The sequence below is a fragment of the Clarias gariepinus genome, chromosome 2, assembly GCF_024256425.1.
Source record: "Clarias gariepinus isolate MV-2021 ecotype Netherlands chromosome 2, CGAR_prim_01v2, whole genome shotgun sequence".
Taxonomy (NCBI): Eukaryota; Metazoa; Chordata; class Actinopteri; order Siluriformes; family Clariidae; genus Clarias; species Clarias gariepinus.
The window spans coordinates 40,626,731-40,651,674 of record NC_071101.1 but is presented as its reverse complement, the minus strand read 5'-3'; the positions used below and the strand labels follow the sequence as shown (position 1 = coordinate 40,651,674).

At 40.1% G+C, this 24,944-nt stretch overlaps 1 pseudogene; it reads left to right on the top strand.

Annotated features, from left to right (window-relative positions):
* LOC128541017 (polymeric immunoglobulin receptor-like) overlaps positions 1-2,570 on the top strand; it is a 37,857-nt pseudogene extending 35,287 nt beyond the window's left edge.
* The last annotated feature ends 22,374 nt before the right edge of the window (positions 2,571-24,944 follow it).

The following is a 24,944-nucleotide window of genomic DNA, read 5'->3' as shown; positions in this document are numbered from 1 at the left end:
TCGCGGGGCTGGAACTCTGAGGGCATCCCTATGCATCATATGCTCCTACCTGCATCCCTGAGAAGGGATTGGGTCTATATTGCTGTTGTTTTTGCACTCTCTACGGCGGCTGCTGGGAAGGATTAGGAGAAAACACCTCATTAGCATCATGCCACTGACCATCATTCAATCGATTATACATATTTTGTCCACTACGTTCCTTATCTCAGGCCTTCATGCGACATTCACAAGCCCAATGACCTTATTTATGACAGTAATAAAAATGACCAGACCTACGGGGTGTACTCTGACCCTGCAGACCTCCTCTACCTCTGTATCCTCCACTCTCCACAAACAAACATGCCACTTGTTAATTTTCTAAAATACCATCTCCTTTCTTTGTTCTCACATGCTCACCTAATTTCTTTAATATACAGTGTAGAACCATCTGACAATTGAAACTTTAAAATTTTCATGATTTCTGGTCGACAATTATTCAAGAAGGTGGTAAGGAAAAGTGAGTTAGAGTTTGCTTCAGGCAGGGGCATACCATTCAAAAGCGACTAGGTCTCTCAAAACCTCTCAAGAAACTTTTTCTTTTCTTGTCTACAATTAGTTACCTGTGACAGATCTTGACTAGCTTGCTGACATGCAAGAAGATAAGTAGTTAGCTCATCTTTTAAGAGTTTCATAGCCTTATTAGAATTACCTCAAAGAAAGTCATATTTCTTCTTTTTCCACTACAGCCAATTTGTCTCTTTTAGAGTCTAAGCATTTTACCCGTTTTTATCAAATCAGCCTCATCGTACCCATCTCCCAAAACCGAATGCAAAATAAAGCGATAATCCGCACCCACGGGCTGACAGTGCCTAGAAGCCTTTATCAGCATATCAACAAAATTCAAAGGTTTGTTGGGAGAAGGGAGCATCTTAATAATGTCCTTCAGCGTGCTTACGGATGGTGGAAGGATTTTTTGGACCCTTTGGTCCCATAGAGAAAACAAACGCAGTGCTTTCTTGTCGAGGTTTGGGGCGAGACCTCTCATCCGGACCTTCATCGTCCGAATTATTATCATCCTCACCATCAGTATCCTCGGGATCATCCGATAGAGGGCTGTCAGAAGTTCGTCCTGACACCTTCTTGGGAGTCTTTCCCTTTCCTGAGGCACACACTTCCGACGAAGGTGAGCACGGTTTTGTGGGTACGGGGAAGACAGGCACAGATGAGCAGCTCACAAAAGGATTTCAGATAAATAGTTGTGGTCTTATTACCCATTTTATAAATGTGAACTAACCCCCGACAGAAATAACCAATATCTTCAACAAACAACACACAAAGACAAGTAGCAGGCAACAGAATACAGCTTCCACACTTATGCTTCAGTTCAAGGAACCTTTCAGAAGCGAGCGCGCGCTAAACAGGCGTAAAAGCCCCAAGACAATCCTCCCCCGTACTGTATATGGTCCAGATACCAAAAACCCAGGGAGTGTGCTTGCTCTATGCTTATAGAGAAAAATTTAAAGCAGCACTCACCTGATTAGAGGTATCCCGGACAGAGCCCCCAAATTGTAAGGATTTCTTGAATTTTGGTAGACCCCCTTTGGTCTACTCAGTGCTCCGCCTGTATTCTGCTGTCCCGCCTGAGCTCAGGGAACCCCTCAATGAAGCACACAAGTCAGTGCTCAGTGAGACGTTCAAAGTTTATTGTGGGAGACAGGAGTATATATATACGCACACACACAAAGAACCAAAGAAAAGGTGGATGTGGGAATGTTTACATCCAGTCTGGAATGCTTTTAAAAGATAAGGTAAGGAAGAACATAAATTTAGGAGTAGCTCTGCATTTACGAGCGTTGAACAGTTTTACGACCTTTAACATAAACTACTATAGAATCTGTTTATTGAAAGTGCAGCTTGTGTCGTGGTAAAAGAAAGACAATCTGTTCTCACGCACACAGAATATCATGAAACACACTAAGAATTAAATATTTCCTACATTGACAAATAGCCGAAAATCCAGCATGCCAAACATACCTCCCGTACACCGGAACTAGACGACACACTTCCGGAAGCGCCACCTGGGGGTGAATTAGCGCCACACCTGGTTGATCTTGCCGCACCCTTTTATACTCTCCTAAACTACACCCAACAATTAATCTCAGGTGCATAGCTGGAAACCTGGAAGGAAGCACGAAGCTCCTTCTCACCACACTCTCTCTACTCATATCAGACCTGACTGAAGAGGACCAGGGAGAATACACATGTTCTGTACAGAATAATAAAGAAAACATCAGACTATATGTTAAAGGTACACTTGTTTCTTAATGACTGTGAGCATGCTTTACTCCAGCGTTTTCTGCTGTATTACCAAATTGATTAACAAAATAATAATCAAATAAAAAATAATTTTTTTAAAAAGTGTTTATTTTTAATACATTTTGTTTTTTTTTTCAGTAGGAAGAAGAGAAACTTCAACACAGTCGCGGAAAACAGAAACAAAACCTTCAAAAGAACAGCCTCAGAGTAAAACAACACAGTCTCCAACAACACTGGAACAAGGTAAAGAGTCGATTTCATTACAGCTCACATAAGCCAAGATATTATTAGATAAGGTATTAGTGTCAAGTTGTTTAATTAATTTTTATGGTAATTTTATATCCGATACAAAGATTGTATACGATAATGAAACACTGCATATTAAAACATTTTTTATGAGAAGTTGTCATGTTTAAAACACGTTACAAAAATGTCACCTTTGTACATTTTTCCACGATTTTACCCTTCCTTGTCACACTACACTGCCTAGCTAAAAAAATAGATTTAAATAAGCAAATACTTAAGTGACATTAATTTTGTAATTACTGCAGTGATTAATATTTTTTATCTCACAACAACTCTTTTAACCCCAACTGATGCAGTGAAAAGCTTCTCATTTCATAAACAGCCGTGTTGGAAGACATCCTGTGGTCATATTACTGTGTTATATCTCCATTCCACTGAGCCATATTTGATACCAAATCTACACTGATGCAAATTTGTTGCAACCTCTGAATATCGTAGTTAACATTTGTTGTTAACAACAAAAAAATAAAATTCATCCAAAATCTGATATGTTTGTTGTGTGCATAATGTCCCTGTTTGTCTCTCCACAGACTGTACCGGATGTCATGTACTCTACTGTAAATCACATTAACACAGCCGGAGCAGCACGGGTCCAGATCAGTGCTGGAGAGAAAACTGAATATGCCAGGATTATAACAAACTATGTTAATTATAATATTTTTTTTAAATCATATGTATGTCTTTTAACTGTAGTTTAAGTAGACTTGAAACATTAATGATAAAGTTAACTAATAAATATTTTCAGTGAACCACATACATTAAAATAATTCTCTGCCATTTAAGTGATCTTAAATTGTAATTTACTTTCTGACCAAATTTCTTTCTAAGAAGTTGAAGGTTTAAGTTTATACTTAGACTTTTTTTTTTTACTGTTTATGGCAGAAATATACTTGCTTTTAACTACATGTATGCAAATCGGTCCATCGTTCTAAATGCTGCTTAACCAGCTTGGCAAATGACAGAAACTACAAGTGGAAAGAAGCTGCATCAAGTGATGACAGACTGCAGCTGATGGTTTACTCAGTGGTCTTGAAAAAAAAGAATGCCCAAACTGGATGCAGTGCTGGTCTCAAGCATGGATAAAATGTGAGGGTTGTGTTACAAAGGGCATCAGGCATAAAACCTATGCCAAGCTGTGTGTGGATCAGTTGGTCCACTGTGGCGACCCCTCAATAGTAGCAGCTGAAAAAATAACAACAAAAACTTGAAAAAATTCAAGATAGCTTAATATCCTCTTTTCTCTGGAGGATGCTGGAGGAACCATATATTGATGGCAGAAGTAATTTTGCTTTCTATAGTGTCAGTACAGAATTGCAATAGCTGTAACCAGGGGTAGATGGTACTTTTGCTAACTGCTGTAAGAGTGAATAGTTGATGCCTATAAGCAACGAGCAATTGAGAGTCATTTCAAAAAGCTTCTGAATTATGCACATAATCATTATAAGTGATAGTGCACTTAGTGGTTAAACATGCAGTTCAAATTCAAATCAAATCAATTCGGGCTCTCGTTGATGACAGGGGTCTGGTAGTTCCTCTCCTGCTTAGTGCTGAAGTCTACTATCAACTCCTTTGTCTTACTGACGTTTAGAAGGAGGTTGTTCCTCTGGCACCAGTTCTCCAGATTCCTAATCTCCTTCAGGTAGGCTGTCTCATTGTTATCAGAGATCAGTCCCACCACGACGGTGTCGTCAGCAAACTTAATGATGGTGGTGGAGCTGGTACAGGAGGGGGCTCAGAACACACCCCTGGAAGGCTCCAGTGCTGAGAGTGATGGAGGCTGAGACATGACCGCCCATCCTTACTGCCTGTGGTCTGCCCAGTTAGGAAGTTGGAGATCCACTGAAACATAGATGAAGAGTCCCAGGTGCTCCACCTTGGTGGTGAGTGTGGAGGGAATTATGGTATTAAATGCAGAGCTGTAGTCAATGAAGAGCATTTTAACATAATTCCGAACTGTAGAGGGTCCAGTGTGTCCGGTAGTGAAGAAATGATGAAGTCTCTGACCAGGCGTTCAAAGCACTTCATCACTACTGAGGTGAGGGCTACAGGGCGATAGTCATTGATGGAAGCTGGGTGGGGTTTCTTCGGGACCGGAACAATGATGGACTCTTTAAAGCATGTGGGGATCACTGACTGAGATAAATAGGTGTTGAATATCTCAGTGCTGCTTTCCTGGTGTTCACTCTCTTGAAGGCTCTCCTCACATCATGCTCGGAGATGATGAACACGCTTCCGGTGCTGGCCGTGTCTTCCTGTCTTCCTGTGCCGCCGCTAGCATTAGCATCGCTAGCGTCTTTAGCTGCAGCCTTGGAGCGAGCATAGAAGGTGTTCAGCTCGTCTGCCAGAGCTGAACACAGTTTAACATTAGACAAATACAAAGATAATATTTAAAATGTTACATTTACAGCAATTCGCATACTTTTTTTTGTCTTTTGGTAACTGACAGGAGTGGAACGAGTACAAGTATAAGCCAGGGTATTTGCTATTGAATGCATGCTTTTCTTTTTTTTTCTTTCAGCCAATCATTCATCAAACATCAAAGTAATGCAGATTTTTATGATGTTGCTGTTTTGTGGTTAGGGTATGTGATGAATTCTCTAATCTGATTAATCAGACGTTGCTCTGACAGTGCTGGCTGTAAATATCACAGGACTATGTTAACCCCATACCAGTTTGAGCTGCTATGACTGGACTACACCAGTGTAGCAAATGTGCAACAACATTGTTGCCGTATTGAATTGGTATAATTAAAACACTACTGCACTGACTGTTGCATCTCTTTTGTGTTTCCCCTGATTGATTTCTGTTCACACATTTTTGTTGCTTACCGTATGTTTTGCTTCACCTAGCACCTTCAAGGTCCGGGTTCGATTCCCGGCCAGGTTTGATTCCCGTCTCTGTGTGCATGGAGTTTGAATGTTCTACCCATGCTTGGTGGGTTTCATCTGGGTACTCCTCCCTCAATTCAAAGACATGCAGATTAGGCTAAATGGCGTTCTCAAATTAGTGTGTAAATGTGTGTGTGTGTACAGTATAACCCATCCCGGGTCACCATGACGAACTTCGTTTCGGAGGCGTGGAGGTGGTCGGCGCTGGCGTTGGGAACACCGGAGTCCTTTGGCAGGTGAGGGATGATTGCGAACATTGTCCTGCAGCGGTCCGGTCTCCACAGAGTTCGATGTTTCGTCGGCGTGAGGCTGGTAAGGTGCAAGACGGTCTCGGTGAAGCACAACTCGTGCCCGCCCCGCCAACCGCAATTACTGTACATGGGCCCACCCAGTGGGACATAAGCTTGGCCGAGAGTCCCCTCTTCCTTCCGGAGAAACACACCCATACCTGCTCTCCAGCTGCAAAATCTCGCCCCCGGCTGTGAGTGTCCACGCCCATACGCCCCATAGGTGCCCCCACCCGAAAGTCTTGCAGCAGTGCCCGCGAGCGCTGAGTGGGGTCCGTCTGCTTGGCGATGGGCGGATCACAGTTCAGCTGTGACACCTGCGAAGCCACTGCGGGTGACGCAGTAACTCGGCTGCACGCTGGCTCGGACGGCTGGTCACCGCCGGAGAGCCTGGAGGACTGCACAGGGAGAATATTCAGCATTGAGGGTTCTACGTCGCCACTGCCTACAGACCATGTGCTTTGCTGCCCGGCCGGCGAGTTAAAGCGCTGGTGTTAGCGCTTAGGTTTTCCCCTCTGTCTGCTACCGGAAGCTCCGCCCCCCCCCCCCCCGGGTGTGTGCTACTAACCTGTCCGGCTGTGGTATGGGTCCTAGCAACCTGGCTACCCTGAAGTTACCACGCAGTTCGAGCAGAACGCCCCCAGTGGCTCTGAAGTGCGCCGCTCGCGGACCACCAGCTCCTCTCACGCTGCCTCCTTAGGGTCACCCGCGCCAAACCGGAAGTGGAGCGACTCGCATAGCTTTACCCAGTCCTTCCGCTCATCGGTCACGAGGTCTTCCAGCGCCCGGAGCGCGTCGCCCTCCACCAAGAGAGCTACCAGGATTGCTGTTTCCGCCGGAGACCAGCCCGCGAGGTCTGCGGCTAGCTCCACTTGGGCGAGGAATGCGTGGGGTTCAACGCCGCCATTGTAGGAGGGAAGGTGCAGCTGCAGGTAAGCTGTATCTTGCTCCGGCGCTTGCACAACGTCGGCCTCCACCCCGAAATCCAGTGCCGGGATTTTCCTCTCGCCACTCCGCATTGGTTGCCCCGCCCACGCCACAATATTATTATATTTATATCAAAATTAATGAATTCATATAAATATAATAATATAAATAAAATTACAGCTTAATACAAATTAATTTTGTAGGATGGAGAAATATTTTATTATGCATTATTGCACATTAAATTTTGCAGAAATATTTACTTTTAAATGCATTTTTTTAACATTCTCAACAGTTTTTATGGTGTAAAGGTCATTACCCACATAAGCAAATAATATTAGAGCCGGACTCAAGGTGTATAGACCCAGACCTCAGCTTGGATTTTGGGTTGAACTCTGTTGCTTTGACATTTTGGATTAGAAACAATTTTTTTTCTGGACATTATTAGTGTAAAATATACAAGCTTTTTTAAACTCGAATGTGACATTTTACTGTGTCACAGCAGATCAGTACTGGAGCACATTCCCCATTAACAAACTCCCTAGCACCGCCAAAGGTAGGAGGACTTCCTCAAACTGACTGAGACACTTATTACATGGCTTTTAAAAGTTGATTATATACCTCTATACACTGCCTGGCCAAAAAATACCCAAACAAACAAAAAAACAAAAACAGTATAATATTGCATTTAATCACCTTTAACTTTAAATACACACAATGTGGTATCCAGTTCATGTGTGAAAATGTTTCTTTATGCTCCCAAAACAACTCTTTCACAATTTGAGTCCTGGAATATACCTGCTCCGTCAGGGAGAAAAAACTCCATAGCTGTGACAATCAGGTCATCCAGTAAATCTAGTTCGTCAGCTGACTTCATTTTATTGCCACATTGTGTGTGTATGGAAATGATCTTATTTCACTATTAAACTGTGGTTTTTACTGTGGTTTGATGTTTTTATCATGCAAGTCCACAATGTGTTCTTCCAGGTTTTGATAATATTGTAGCGTTTTTCACCGCTAAGCAGGAACTTGAAGAGGCGAGTGAGCTTCCTTGCTGCCCAATGCTAATGGCTGGGAGTATTTTATTAAGCTGAGACATAAACTACACATTCACAATCACAATTTAACCAAGTCACACAAACCACAAGACACACTTCTGACCCACATACACCCCCTGGCCGAAGCCACTAACCCAAACACCTTTCCCCCACAGGGTGACAACATAACCACCCCTCCCGCAAAGCATGATGGTTCCCAACTGAAACCCCGCCCACGCCACAATATATTGAACTGGTCTTAACCCAGTTCCATTAATTTAGTATATATGCCCGTTAACTTTAAACATATAAACTGATGGTGCTATACATGTGCACAGTTGCATTTGTATTTCAATATTTCCACTATTTTCAGTCCCCTTAAAGATATCCTGTAGTTTTTGTTAAGCCTTTCTGAATAGATGCTTTAATAGATTCACAATGCTCTAAGATTAAATGGAGCCCTACTGTATGAAGACTGTCAGCTTCATGAGCCTTATGAAATGTAGAGTTATTATTTATTTATTTTATTTTATTCAGACTTTGGCCCATGTTCTAGGGGTTGTCAGATTGAATTAATCGATCTGCAATGATTTTTTTTAGAACAGATGTTTTGCTGGATGCCTTTCCTGCCTTAATCCGCCCTCTCCTCTGGGCTTGGGTCCGGCTCTGAGGATGCTCTGTATTGCCAGTGATTGGATATTGTAGTAATGTACACTGCATGATAAGAGGTGCATCTGTACTAGGAAACTCCTGTATATACCACTGATTTTTGGAAGTATCTACAAGTACCACTGAGCGTATACATCAAATTCCACCAAGCTAGGATACTTCTGGATTGATACCAATTCGGATGTATCTTGCTGAGGAATCCTTTCATGGTACAGCCATTTGTTGCCATGGCAAATAATCCACTCAAGGATTTTGTCAGAAGACATTCACACCTCAAGCTCCATTTGCATTTTGCACCTTTGCCCAACTCTCCCTGCTAGCTGTGAGGATTCCTAGAAAGTTTCACAGATTCCCATATACATCCACATGTATATCTGCGACCCAACCTCGGATAAGCTGTTAAAGATGGATGAATGGTACTGTGGCATTAGAGTGGGTACCATGGTAGTACTACGGTGTATACAGTACATGAATGCTTTGGTCAATATCATGTTACTTTTGGGTATCACAGTGACAACCCAAGTTCAGCAGGTAGCTACAGTAATATGGTGTTTCAACATACACTATGGTATTCAATTAATGTTAATGTTACGTAAATAGGCAGCATGGTGGTGTAGTGGTTAGCACTGTCGTCTTGCACTTGATTCCCGTCTCTGTGTGCATGGAGTTTGCATGTTCTCCCTGTACTTGATGGGTTTTCTCCGGGTTCTCCGGTTTCCTCCCACAGTCCAAAGATGTCTGGTAATTTCACAAAATTTCCTTTGCATGCTACATTTCCAAGCACTCTGCCTCATACATCTGGCAAACTTAAAGTTTAGCGGGGATTTCCCATACCATATTTGTCTGGATACAGCTCTTTTCATGCAGTGGTAGGGTTAGACACAAAGGCCTTACAATGGCAACCTGTTGATGTCGGGGCTTCATGTCTGACCCTCCAGGCAACAAATTGTATGTGTGTTTATGTAGGCTCTGCTCTCTCTCTAGTAATAAAGAGATACAGATTGATGAACACAGCAGTGAAACCTCAAACCTCAGCCACCCACCTGGTCAGGGGTGTCGCACCCGTGGGGGATGTGGGTGTTTTAACACCCACACTTTTCCCGGTGAGAGGGTTCAACATCCACACTTTTTCTACAGTTTTCCCGCAGTTTTGAACAAACGCCTTTGCATTCGCTCCTCCGTTTCTCTGGCCGCTCTGTGTCTACGCTCGCTTCAGCTCTCCTCTCCCCTCCCTCTCAAACATGACACCGGCTGATGATTGGCTGTTCTGCCTTAAGTCCCGCCTCTCTTGTTAGATTTATCGGTCAGCTCGTGCAGAGGAGGCGAGAACTTATGGTTGTTATAATTATTTACATCTTTGTTTTCCAGGTACTTTGAATGTTTATGCTTTTGAGGTTTTTAAATAAGCTTTATATATGTTTGGGAAGATGTTCTGTTTATGTTTTGTTGACATGTCGAATGTTTTCTGTATTATATTTCGTTTTTTAGACTAATGGCAATTGCTAATTGGGATAGTGTTCAGTAGCTAACTTAGCTAAATTCGGTTATGTGTGTGGCATCAATGCATAAAGTAACTGTGATGAAGAAGGCAGGAAATTGATGAGGAGAGACAAATTGACAATGTTAAGCAATGTATTTATGGGTTTATTGCCAGTGCGATTGATTTTGATATTTTGAGCATTGTTTGTTCATTAGCTGACTTGCCTGTTGTGTTTGATTGTATCTGTTGAGGAGAAAAAAGTGAGAAATAATGTCAGTTTGCACACCTGTTGACTATGGAAGAATATTATTTTAATGTGTATATTATTTTAATGTTTAAAAACAGTAAATTGTTAAATTATTTATACTATTATTTATATATTGTTTATATTATTATTATTTAGAAAAAGCTTTTTGTGAGGACTTTTTTTTTGTTTTATATCTTCATTGCTTACTTGCTTATCTGCAAAATGCTGACATTAAACAACAGTAGACTATTACAATTAGATGCTGTTCGCATTTATTTCATTGTTTTACTTTTTAATATTCACTGACCCAAACTCGCCTCAACAGTGTTGCTGTGTGCCATATACATAAAGATAAGCTGGACAGGGTAAACAGAAAAAAAGTTTGCTGAGCAGTTTGTCTCTTGTAAGGAGAGCAGAAAGAGCACTTTTGGTTCTTTTAAATGAGAGATATAGTTGGTCATATATTATTTGGTCAGTTGTTGTTGTTGGTTGCATTTATATATGTACATAGTTTTTTATTTCTTTTTCAAAATTGCATGTAATGCAGATTACAATGATAATGAAGTAATGATAAAAGCATGACATAAGAAAACATGTGAATCAATCTTAATACTACATATAAAATGTACACTGGTCATGGAAAGAAAGATTCTCAAAAAGAAAAATGATGCAGTGGTTGTTGAGGTTTTCCTGAAAACAAAACTATTTAAAAGAGACACTAAGGCAGTCTGTCTGTGTGCGTCTGTGTTGCTTTGCACTTTGAGATACTGGTGTGTGAATGCAGAAGACTCAGTAATGATGAAGTGCTTGTATCTTGTGTCTGTCGTATTTCACATGGCTGCAGGTGAGTGAAGTTATTTTCTATTTTCTATTACAGAAAGAAGAGAGAATATTAGCCAGTTCTTATCTTAGCTGCTTTGTGTTTAGTTCATGTGCTTTCTGTCCAGACTGGGTTTACAGTAGGCCGTAGTTCAGCCCTGTTCCTGAACACCCAAACCGAACACTGACAAATGTTTATCATTTAGAGTTTTAATTAACAACAACTTTACTTACTATAATGTTATAATATTAATAGGACCAACAGAGATGAACACATTCAATGGAAATATTTGATTATGGCTTTATATTTTATAAATGTAATGTTACTAAAATGCTACATTTCAATACCAGCATGTACTTCTAGTTAAACTGTCCAAAGACAGCAGTAATCTTTACATGCAGGGTAAACATACACATCATGCCTTGTGTTATAATGTCCTTATTAAGAGTGGTTCAGCTTTGATCATGTGGATATTTTGTTCCTGATTAACTTTAGTCTTAAATGTACTGATAAAGAGAGGTGAGCTAATAAATAAGGAGGATTTTACACACAGATTATTTTACATCCCTATAATACTTACAGTGTATGTTTTTACACATTTACTGAATTACATCTCTCACAACCTGTTTTATTGGATGTATCTACAACTTATAAAGTGTAATAGAAAAGTGTTTTTTCTTGTAACTTGTACGTTACTTCTCTATTGTCTTAGCTATAAGTGGACGTTAGGGCTGCACGATTTGGAAAAAATGTTACATTGCGATTATTAAGGTCAAAATTGCGATTTACGATTGCGATACGATAAATAAGTGGTATGACTCAACTTGCTTGTTATCAAGGAAAATGCACTCACATTACTAATAATGCTGAAATTTGAATTTCTCAACTGAGATATAGTGTACAGTGCAATCCAGCAACTAGAAATGAACAATGTTTTCTAATTAAAACAAAATTGTACAAAATTAAATAACAGTAACATTAAATTACATTAAATTAACTTTAAAATAAAATTAAAAAGTCAAAAGTACAGATAAATAATACAAATACCCATTTAAAAAAATAATTTTCACATTTTGTCCCAAAACAGGGACATTTAAGGAGGATGTAACATATACTTTATTGGTATTCTTATTAAATCACTCACCATTTTTAATCTAATGATGAAGAAAAGATTAAAGGAAAGAAAAGTGTCCTTTAAACATATTAATTTTAGAGTCATGCTAATAATCATAAATATAATTTAAATGAGACATTTCTAGTGTTCTTTGTGACACCGATTTCTACACTGTATTTCCATTTATTCTTAAATAAATCTGTTAATAGCTGTCCTCTCTAACGTACAGTTAAGTTTTTTTTTTTTTTTTTTTTTTTTTAAACAATCTGTTTATTAAAATGCATCAAAATATAACTATGTAATACAGCAATATTATAGTTACATCGTTTTATATTAAAAAAAAAAAAACACCAAACAGACAAAAACAAAAAAAAAAAAAAAAAAAAAGGGGCACAGGTAGTTTTTAAAATAGCAACACAGGTTATTCCAGAAAGTAATACAGTAGGAAGGAGGAGTTGAAAATAAAAAACATGCATAGAAGGTATACAACAAATCATTATTTAACAACGTTTTCTTTAAATAGAATTATGAAAAAGGGGATATGATAAGTCAAGTGTCAAGTTATCTTATCTTCTCTTGTCTCATTTAGTACATTCCCAAAATTCGAATTTGATATGAAGGATATAAAGGGTGTCCAAATTTTCTCAAATAAAGAAGTTTTACCTTTCAATATATAAGTAATCTTTTCCATAGCTAAACAGAAAGACATGTTATTGATCCACTGTACGATAGATGGCTTTTCCACTTTCTTCCAGTACAAGGATATTAGACGCTTTGCTTGAAGTATACTTATATCAACAAGCTTACGAGTACTTCCATGGTCGATAGTGTTCTCAGGAATAATTCCCAATACAAAAATTTCAGGTTTCATTGGTAAATTAACAAAAACCATCTGAGAGATAAATATAGCCACCTCCTTCCAAAACTCTTGTACCTTTGGGCAGTTCCACATGCAATGCAAAAGTGTACCTTTCTCATCTGAGCATTTAATGCATGTGTCTGGAATGTTCTCGTTAATTTTATTTAACCTAACTGGAGTAATGTAAGTTCTCATAATCCAGTTGTACTGAATTAATTTGAGATTACTATTAAATGTTTGTACTTGAGCTTTTGTACATATTTCTTCCCAAACATCCGAGGGTATATTTACATTTAATTCTTCTCTCCAGGAAGCCAATTTAGATTCTGATGATTCTTTAAAGTGTGATTCTAACATTTTATAAAACATAGATATTAGACCTTTAGATTGGGCAGGTTTTGATAACAGTTCTTCGAGAGGTGTCTTATTAGGTTTTGTAAGCTTTGCACCTTGATAGGAAGAAACATAGCTCCTGAATTGAAGAAATTTAAAAAAATGTTTTTTGGGAATATCAAATTGCGATACAATTTCTGTAAAGGACATCAGATCCTTTTCCCTATAAAAATCCTCAATTTTCTGTAGTCCTTTATCAAACCACATCTTAAATCCAGGGTCAGATCTAGCTGGTTTAAAAAATTTGTTTCCCCATATTGGAGTAAAACATGATAAGGTATTACACTGACCTAAATATTTATGTACATCACACCAGACACTTATTGTATTAATGAGGATAGGATTAAAGGATACCACATCTTTGTCTTTTCTGAGAAAATTAATGTCTGCCGAATAGAGGTAGAGATAAAGGGGTAATTTTGACTTTATAAAGAGAGATTCAATATCCACCCAAGGTATAGATTTAGATTCAGAAGAGAAATAATATAAAGTAGATCTTAACTGTGCTGCCCAGTAGTACCACTGCAGATTGGGAAACTGAAGACCACCCCTATTAAAAGGCAAGTATAATAATGATAACCGAACTCGAGCTCTTTTATTATTCCAGATGAAATTAGTGAATGATCTCCGAAGTATTGTAAAAAAGGAAGTTGGAGGGCAAAGAGGAATATTTTGAAACAGATATAATATTTTAGGTAGTACACTCATTTTTATTATATTTACACGTCCAATTAGCGATATAGGTAAATTTTTCCATCGTTCAATAAATTTAGAGATAGTGTTCAAAAGAGGTTGGTAATTAACCGAAGATATATGGTCTACATTGGCCGTTATTTTAATTCCTAAATAAATAAAGGAATCTACCACCTTGAATTGTGTCACAGTTGGTATTTGACTATCACCGTTATTCAGTAAAAGAATACATGATTTAGATTGGTTTATTTTATAACCAGAAAAGTTACCAAAGAGTGAAAGAAGTTGTAATAGAGAAGGGATGGAATGAGCCAGATTTGTCAAGTATAAAATTACATCATCTGCATACAACGAAATGCGCAAATCTATTGTATCTGATCTGACACCTAATATATTACTATGAGACCTTACCGCGATGGCAAGTGGTTCAATTGCTAAAGTAAAAAGAAGCGGTGAAAGGGGGCATCCTTGACGAGTACCCCTTTGAATGTTAAAAGCCTTAGAAATTATATTGTTAGTGAGTACTTCAGCCATAGGGTGCATGTAAAGTATCCTAATCCATTTGCAGAACATTTCTCCAAATCCAAATCTTTTAAGGACCTCAAATAGATATGGCCACTCCACCCTATCGAAAGCCTTTTCGGCATCTAAGGATAAAATGGCCGTATCGTAAGCCCCCTTTTTAAGATACAAGACATTAAGTAAGGTTCTAACATTATGAAAACCCTGCCTGCCCTTTATGAATCCATTTTGGTCTCTGTGTATTATCTTAGGTAGTAGTGTCTCCAACCTCCTTGCTAAAATTTTACTTAGTATTTTAACATCTGTATTAAGTAGTGAAATTGGTCGAAATGAATCGCATTTTGTATTTATTTTGTTAGGCTTGGGTATTAGCGTAATAAGAGCATGTCTTAAGGATTCTGGGAGCATACCATTTGTAAAGGATTCTTTAAACATATCTAAAATAGGTCTGGCAAGCTTCCTTTTAAATTTCTTGTAAAAATCTACATTAAGGCCATCTGGTCCCGGTGTTCGACCTGCAGTTAAATTGTCAATGGCTTCTATGATTTCTTCTTCTATTATGTCCCTATCTAAAAACATTTGTGTCTCTTCAGAAATAGTAGGTATAGACAGACTGTCGAGAAATTCTTTTTGTGTACTATTATCTGCATACTCAGAGGAATATAAATTCTCAAAAAAGCATTTAAAAGTGTCATTTATCTTTACTGGGTCCACTGTAATATTGCCACAATTGTCTTGTAATATTGCCACAATTGTCTTGTTCCTTACTTCAGTTTATAGTTCTTTCTGATTGCTTTTGTTTAATTCTCCAAGCTAACAATTTCCCTGCCTTTTCACCTTGATCGTAATAATTTTGTCTTAACATCATTAGACTAGCTGCTGCTTTTTTGGCAGATAGTTCATTATATTTAGTTCTAAGATTCAACAGTTCTTGATGAGTATTTAAGTCCTTTTTATATGATAAGGTCTTTTCTATAAATTTGATTTTAGTGTCCAGTTCAGTCAATTCTTTTTTAAAGTTTTTTGATCTACTACTTGGGACACTTAGAATGACACCTCTAATGAAGACTTTAAAAGCTTCCCACCTGATACTAGCTGAGGTTTGTGTTGTATTAATGTCAAAATACATATCTATCTGCTGTGTAATATGTTTATTGAATTGATCATCTAGGAGCCATTTGGGATTAAATCTCCATTTTGGGGGATTTCCTAAAAATTTAGGGTCGATGTAGTTAAATGAAACCGGGGCATGGTCTGAAATTACAATAGAATCATAAGAACAATCAGTAATATATGACATAAGTGTTGCAGAGATAAGAAAATAATCAATTCTAGAATAGGACTGGTGTGTTCTAGAAAAACAAGAATACTGAATATCCTTAGGGTGCAAATGTCTCCATATTTCAACAAGGTTTAAATCCTTTATAAAATAATTTAGGGTCTTTCTAGTCTGTTTATGAGACTGATCATGGCCAGATGAACGATCTCTAATTGGATCCAATGCGCAGTTGAAATCTCCCCCCATCACATAAAACCCAGAAAAGGTGGACAAGGTTAAAAAGAGGTTACTATAAAATTTGGGTATGTCTTCGTTAGGGCCATAAACATTAACAAGATTCAGTCGTTTAGATAATAATGTCCCTTGAACAATTAGATATCTACCTGAAGGATCCTGTATTATCTTATTCATCTGAAATGGGATTGATTTATGAATCATTGTAACTACCCCTCTCGCTTGAGAGCTAAATGAAGCTGCAAATACCTGACCCGGCCACCTATTACGTATTCTACATATGTCTTTGGGCATTAGGTGTGTTTCTTGAAGAAAAACAATTTTAGACTGTAGTTGTTTTAATCTAGACATCACTTGTTTGATTTTAGAGAAGGTATGTAGCCCCCTACAGTTCCACGAAATAAATTTAACCCCAATTATATCTGTCATTTCCTACTATACTATGAAATAATCCTACACACTTCTATATTTGAAAACGAAAAATCACCTGTACCTTGTAAATATCGTACTTAGAACAAACTAAAATAAACAACATGTTTAGAAACATAATCCAATTTAAAGTAAAGGAAAAAAAAAAAAAAAAAAAAACAACAATAAAAAAACAATAAAACAAGTACTTTAATTACTCAACTACGAATTGCCGAGAACCACCAGCAAATCCGAACTGTTCCTTACTTCTAACTTCCTTAACTGGATCTACCCAATTTACCTTAGGGAAAAGATCCGTACGATGGAACGCATCGCATTTGAGCCCCGCTGTACAATTTACATCATCCCCTTATAAGGAATCCAGCCTATTGCTTTGTCTATTGCTTATATGTTCTTAAAAGTGAACGAATAACAGAAAAGAGCATCATCTTACAAGCTCAATAGAAAGTCGTTAACTTCTGACGGACTTTGAAAGACGTGAGCCTGGCCATCAACGGTCACTCGGAGGCGCGCTGGAAAGATGAATCCATACATCAGTCCCTTAGCTCGCAGCTTTTTCTTTACTTCGTCGAACTGCCTTCATTGTTTGTTCACTTCAGCAGAAAGATCCGGAAAGAACATGATTCGGTGATTTTTGAACAGTACATCTTTTTTTGCTCTGGCCGCACGCATCACATGCTCCTTGTCTCTATAGTCCAAAAATTTCACGATCATCACTCTCGGGGTTGAATTCCCGTCTGCTGCAGCCTTTCGCATATAACCGATCCTGTGGGCCCTCTCTATGGCCAGTGGCTTTCGGAGTGGTCCCATATCCAGTGCTTCAGATAGCCAGCTTTCTAAGAACGTACATGCATCGCTGCCCTCGGATTTTTCTGGTAAACCTAGGAGCCTCAGATTGGAGCGTCGGCTGCGATTTTCCAAATCATCTATTTTCCAAGTGAGCGCAGTGACTTTTTTTTCAAGAGCGCTGGTCGTTGATTGAAGTGTAGAGACTGAATCTTCCGTTTGAGAAATGCGCTCCTCTGTCTGCGTTAATCTTCCGAAACACTCTGCAACTTGATTTTTTATTTCTTGTACTGCTGAAAGGACAGATTCGAACTGAGACTTCATGTCAACTTTCATCGAGTTTATTGCTTGTATTATACCACTTGTATCAGCGTGTAATCCGCCTGCTTGGTCTCCACAAACCGACGAAGAATCTTCGTCGCCATATGTAACGTGCGTCCCCTCTTCCATACTTTCGGAGTCGGATGCATCTTCTGTAGTTTCTGCTTTCTTCGGCTTTTGCTTTGCTCGTTTAGGTGACATCATGTGCAGTAATCACTTATAAACAAAGTGAGTTCGAAAGTTAAACGTAACTGGGATATATTTGAAAAATTTACAGATAGATTACAGCGGGGCTAACTCTTGCGTCTTCTCAGCAGAACGCCATTACCGGAAGTCCACGTACAGTTAAGTTGCTTGAAATATGAAAAGATTAAATTAATTTAACTTACCGATGGCCAAATGAAGTCTATGCCCGAAGCACTGGAACCTAGTCCAGTGATTAAGCGCCACCGCTTTGGCGATGTGCGTGCCGTTGTCTGTTGTGACAGCGACCAAACCATCCTTACAGAGGTCCCATGCAGTCAGTGCCTCTCTCAAACTCATGGCTACAGTATGTTCTCTCCGCTGTGATCGTCAGGGAAATACAAGGTTTGCAGGCAACGGCTTTTCAGTTCAAACTCATTGTGCGCGGTTAGGCTATTATGTGTCTCAGTCGTCCTGCTTGACCAAAGGTCCGTAGGAGTTAAAAAGAATTTCACTGCAGTTATTTCAAGTTGAACCTCGGTACGTCACTTACTGAGACTTACAAACACATCTGTAATAATGTGTTGTTTTGTTCTGCTCACACTGGGTTGTGCTTTGTTTGGTCTTTTTACTACTCTTGGCTTTTACCGCCATGCATTCATCATACTTTTCTAGCGACTTTAGTTTTGCCAATTTTACGCAGTACCTCTTTCTGCTTAGTGTCCGATATCCTAAAACCAAAATATCGCTAAATAACAGAGCTTGCATTTTTTCTGGGCACAAGTTCAGCGTCGGCCTCTTCTGTATCCATTTTCTTCCGTCTCCACACTGCGCTGCGGAAAGTCACGTGACCACCAGCACGCGCGCTACACGAGTCTGACTGGTTATTTTTTTATTTTTGACATAAGAAATGGCCATGCAGCTCTTAGAATGAATGTCTTGTTACGTCCGCGAATGCATTTGTTTATTTAAAATAATCGTAACATTTGCTGTAATGTAATCGCATAGGCTGACATCGCGATTGTGATTTGATTAATCGTGCAGCACTAGTGGACGTGTGTAAATTTCACACCTGCTTCTGATGCCCCTCTGTCAGTCACCACCATCTTCACTTACCTTTTTTACCAATCAGCAATTTAGCATTTGTTAATATTCAAATTTTCCAAACTTACATCAACAGTCTATGAGGAATGAACTGACTTTTATTACATCGACACAAAAATAATTGTATAAACTCAGCTCAAAATTAATTTCTTTCCTAAACTCTACTGTAAATTCCGATTCCTGGCCAATGCACAGGCTTCATACTTGATGATGGCGCCGGTGAGGTCGGCCGCCATCACGACTGCTCCGACCACCTTTTCTTTGTTTTTGTTAGTTTTTAGCGTTTTCAAACCAGTCAAATCATCACCATTGAGTACATTATGTATGATAGAGACACTCTTGTTTCTATTGGTGTACAATGTACTCACAATTCAACTCCGGATCCGAGCTGGCCGAGTGAGATCCTGAGGGAAAACAAAGGATGCAGAGCGAAGCGGCGGCCTCGAGGGAAACGAGCCGGCGTCAGGAACAGGCTGAGAGCTCGTGCACACCACACACCTCTGCCTAGCATCCTGCTCGCCAACGTCCAGTCACTGGAAAACAAACTCGATGACCTCAGGGCCAGGATAAAGTTCCAGAGAGACATTCGGGACTGCAATCTCCTCTGCTTCACCAAGACATGGCTGAACCCAGCGGTGCCGGACCACGCCATCCAGCCGGCCGAGTTCTTCTCGGTTCACCGCATGGACAGGACGCGGGACTCGGGGAAGTAAAGGGGAGGCGGCGTGTGTTTAATGGTGAACAGCAGCTGGTGCAACAGCACGAGCGTTGTTCCTCTCACACGCTCCTGCACACCAAATCTGGAACTACTGTCCATCATGTGTCGTATTTTTATCTACCTCGGGAGTTCACATCGGTCATAATCAGCGCCTTTTATATTTCACCTCAAGTGGACACGGACACTGCCTTATGCGTGCTGCATAAGGCACTCACACAGCACCAGACACAGCACCGGGACGCTGCGCTTATTGTGGCGGGGGACTTTAACAGTGCCAATCTCAAACACACAGCACCGAGGTTTTATCAGCACATCACCTGCCCCACCAGGGGCGAAAGGACACTGGACCATTGTTACACTATGGTCAAGGACAGGTACAAGCCTCAATCTCTTCCACCATTTGGTAAATCCGACCATGCCGCCATCTTCCTCATGCCAAAATACGGTCAAGGACGGGTACAAGGCTCAATCTCGTCCACCGTTTGGCACCCTTTGACAAAGGCTGAAACAGGAAGTTCTGGTTTAGAGGGAGGTCGCGCGCTCGATGGACCAATCGGTGGCCGTGTTACAGGATGCACTTGATGACGCAGACTGGGACATGTTCAGAAACAGCTCCGATGATGACGTCAGCGTGTTTATGGAAGCGGTTGTGGGATTCATTGGGAAACTAGCGGATGATACCGTGGAGAAAAAGACCATCAGAACGTTTCACAACCAGAAGCCGTGGGTGGATAAAACGATCCGCGACGCTCTGAAATCTCGCACCGCTGCCTATAACATGGGACTTGCGTTGGAAAACATGGACCCGTAAAAAGCTGCGGTCATATAACGTCCGGAAGGCGGTGAAAGAGGTGAAAACTAGAAAAAACTAAAACTCCAACAGAGTGACTCTAGGAGCCTGTGACAGGGATTAAGGACAATAATGGATTTTAAAGCACCAACAACCGGTATGACGAACGCGGACGCGACTCTGGCAGACGAGCTGAACACTTTCTATGCTCGCTTTGAGGCTGCAGCTAAAGACGCTAGCAATGCTAATGCTAGCAGCGCTAACGGCTGCAGACAGGAAGACACTGCCAGCACCGGAAACACATCCTGTCCATCATTCCAGTCCATCATTGTTCCTGTCCCGAAGAAACCACATCCTGCTTTTCTCAATGACTATCGCCCTGTAGCCCTGACCTCAGTTGTGATGAAGTGCTTTGAACGCCTGGCCAGAGACTTCATTATTTCTTCACTACCGGACACACTCGACCCACTACAGTTTGCATACCGCCCAAACCGATCCACAGATGATTCATTCTCACATCTCCTACACACATCACTCACTCACCTGGACACTTAGAGGGGGAATTATGTTAAAATGCTCTTCATCGACTACAGCTCTGCATTTAATACCATAATTCCCTCCACACTCACCACCAAGCTGGAGCACCTGGGACTCAGCTCATCTATGTGTCAGTGGATCTCCAACTTCCTAACTGGCAGACCACAGGCAGTAAGGATGGGCGGTCATGTCTCAGCCTCTCTCACTCTCAGCACTGAAGCCCCCCAGGGTTGTGTTCTGAGCCCCCTGCTGTACTCTTTGTACACCTATGACTGCGTGGCCACTACCAACTCCACCGCCGTCATCAAGGTTGCTGACGACACTGTCGTGGACGGCCTGATCACAAACAACGATGAGACGGCTTGGTATGGTCCTGTCACATCAACACCGTGGTAAAAAAGGCCCGGCAGCGTCTGTACCACCTCAGACGCTTGAGAGACTTCAGACTGCCCTTCAAGGTGCTCAGGAATTTCTACTCCTGCACCATAGAGAGCATCCTGACGGGAAACATCACGACCTGGTTCGGGAACAGCACCATGCAGGACAGACGAGCTCTACAGAGGGTGGTGCGATCAGCTGAAAGACATTGCACAAAGACACTTTAATAATGGCACCTTAATAAAACACTTTTTTTTCTATGCATATTTGCATACCATCTTTCTTCCAAAAAATCTCATAATTTCTTAAATGTTCTTGTATAGTATATTTCTATTTGTACAGTATATTTCTATTTTTTATTTCAATTTTTATGTACAGCATATTTCTATTTTTAGTTCTATTTTTATCCTAGTTTAATTTAATTTTTCTATCATATTTTTTTTATTCATATTTATTTCTTATTATAAGCTTTAATTCTCTTTTTAAGGTCACTGGCGGTCGTACAAGCATTTCACTACATATCGTACTGTGTATGACTGTGTATGTGACAAATAAAATTTAAATTTGAATTAAATTCAACAAAACTCTGTGTATCTATGGCTTCAGGAAATCCTTAGCACTTGGTGACGTGTGATATCTCACTAGTGATGTGTAAGTTCACACTTACAGTAACAAGAGCTATAGTAGCTAAAAGTTCAGCACACACACATTAAAATGAACTTGATCATGTTTATAGTTTAAACATTTTTATTAAGTTCAATGTCACAAACAATTACTGATCCCATAATTATTTATTTTTTTCCCCCACACAAGCAGCATCCCTGTACCCCAAATCCTTAATGGCTTGAAATTAAATACAGACACAAACTGTACACGGAGCACAAATTAAAAGGTTTAATTTGTCATAGTGGTCCTCACATTTAAATGTCACTTGTAGTTTTGAACCCCCTAACAAATGAAAGAAATAAACACAGTTTTTACTAGGGTTGGGTATCGTTTGGGTTTTTTTCGATACCGGTGCCAAAACGGTGCCTGAACGGATCCTTTACAAAAGCCACAAATAATGGTGGATGACTCAAGAATACATTTTTATTGAACAAAAAATTTAATGCTTAAAATTGAACAATATATTAAAAATTTTAAGTATATATGAATATATATAATTGGTAAATGGGGTCACTGTTGTAGTACGACTAGTACTAGCTGGAAAGCCATAATTATAAACAGAATCTATGTTACGTTATTATTTTACAAATCATTTGACCATTTGTAAGCATGAATGCAAGATTTGCATTTTGCAATTAAGATTACATTAGCCTACTACTAACCTGCGGAAAGGCTGCTGTCATCATCGTAACCAGCGGACTCCTTTTTTCTACGGTTGGTATGACTGGGCTGGGGTTCATCCACACCGATAGTGCTGTCTGTTGTCCGCAAGCTGTCAAACACGGAGCATCCCTCTGCTTTTAACTTTATTCCGTGTGCCCTCAAATGTTTCATTAGATTTGACATGTTTCCCGCTTTACACGCAACTGCTGTAAAACATTTAAGTTGTTTTTTTTTTATTTGACACGTTGCGGTGTCAGAATCCTTGTTTGTGAAATATAGCCACACTTTCGACCGTTTAGTTTTAGGCATTTTAACGAAAGTTGTTTAATTTAGCAAGCTAAGATAGCGGTAAACCACCTGCTTGCTCTGATGGCATTTATGCGCATCGGCATTCATGTGCCTCATTTCCTGATGATTTGGGCCCGGTTTCTTGAAAGCTTCTTAATGCTAAGTAATTTTTAAGTTGTACCTTAACCTCTCTCTTAACGTTATGGCGCATTTCCCGAAAGTATCTTTTAAGTCACACGTTCGTAAGGTTGGTCTGGACCAACCTTAACTCATTCTTAGGGTACAGTAGTTTCAGCTCAAGATGCCTGTCGCCACCACTGAGCAGCAGTCTTTATAAATCAGCGGTGTATGAAGGCACATTATGGCACGTTATCAAAGTCGTATTAATGATGGAATATACTGTAGGCCTGTTTAAGAATTTTATTTTATTTGATATCAGAACTAATAGCGTGACTTTTAATTAGCCTATTTCATAAGGTGACTAATTGTCATGACTTCCATAGGGAGGTCGCAGGAACGCAGGTGCAGGTTTAAGGAAAACATAGGTTTATTTGTGGAAGGAATAACACAAAGCACAAAATAAATCAGAAACAAACAAAACAACCACTGGACGGCTTAGTAGCCGTATTCCCAGGCTGGGTCTGCAGGGGGCTGTCTAAAGGGCACTTCTTTCACGGGAGATAAACCACAAAGCTGAATGACTTTCCAAAAATAAGTATAACCTTAATGAAGGTCCTTTTTTTTCACCGCCACGTCCTGCAGACACCACTCAGTCCTGGGAGAGAGAGAGAGAGAAACATACAAAGGGGTGAGAGACAATATAACGTGCACATCAGTGAGCAGACGAGGTGGTATGGGTTCGGCTGGGTTAAATAGTGTGACACAGGAGGTAGACACAGGTGACTTCTGTTTAGTGTTTGATTAACTTAATGGGGAACAATACTGACATAGACACACTAGGGGGAGACAAAAGCCACGGCTCAGTAATCCGGTGAGCCCGATCCCCCAGGACTGAGGTGGCCCAGATGTGACACTAATGCATTAAAATTGACGATCACTTTTAATATTAAACAGGTGGGAAACAATTTGGCAGCAATACAGCGTGTTGTTGTGCTAAACTGAAGACAAATTTTCCTTTGGCAAAACTTCAGCCTTTTTCATATTTTGCCTGAGATGGCTATTTAAAAAAAAAAAAAAACGTTTTGCCTTCCAATGCAACAGATTATGGAGCTTTTTGACCTGCTCAGACTTGCGCTTGCCAGGCCAACGCTTCGTACTTACGCTCTACGTCCCGATGTCCAGCTGCTTTTTGTTTAAAATATGTTTCATTGATCATTAGCCATCATTCATGACTGGATGCGCTTTTCTTTTAACACGTTTTATTTTATAAAATTTTATTTATTTAAATAAGAAAATAAACTTGGGAGTTTCAAACCCCGCATCCATTAATTTTTCTGAGTGATTGTAATGCATAATACCCCTATGTCACCTATGCGGTTTGACTCGCTGTGAGATACGGTGTTATATCTCTATATCACCTACGCGGTTTCGCGCAGTGGCCATAAGTAGGGTTCATCATGATTCACCACGTGTTTTAGCGCTGTGATTACGTTTCCATCTTTCCGCGTGAATAAATTAAACATGTTGGTTAAAAAACATGTTTAATTTTTTTGACAGGCCTCGCGGAAGCTTCTGGACCTTGCAGAACTTCGCAGAACATTAGCGGAACATCGGCGGGCAATCGCGGCAGCTCACGGTGCCTAAAATCGCATCTCACCGTGAGTCAAACAGCATAGGTGACATAGGGGTATTAGGCACCGTGAGCCACCTCGATTGCCCGCCCGACGTTCCGCGAATGTCGCATGTTAAACATGTTTAATATTTTGCGTGGTAAGGTGGAAATGTAATCACGGCACCAAAACTCGCGCTGAATCATGATGAACCGTACTTACGGCCACCGCACGAAACCGCATAGGTGAGATGCGGTGTTATTAAACCTCTAGTCTGGCATCTCATCGTATTAATTCCAAGTGC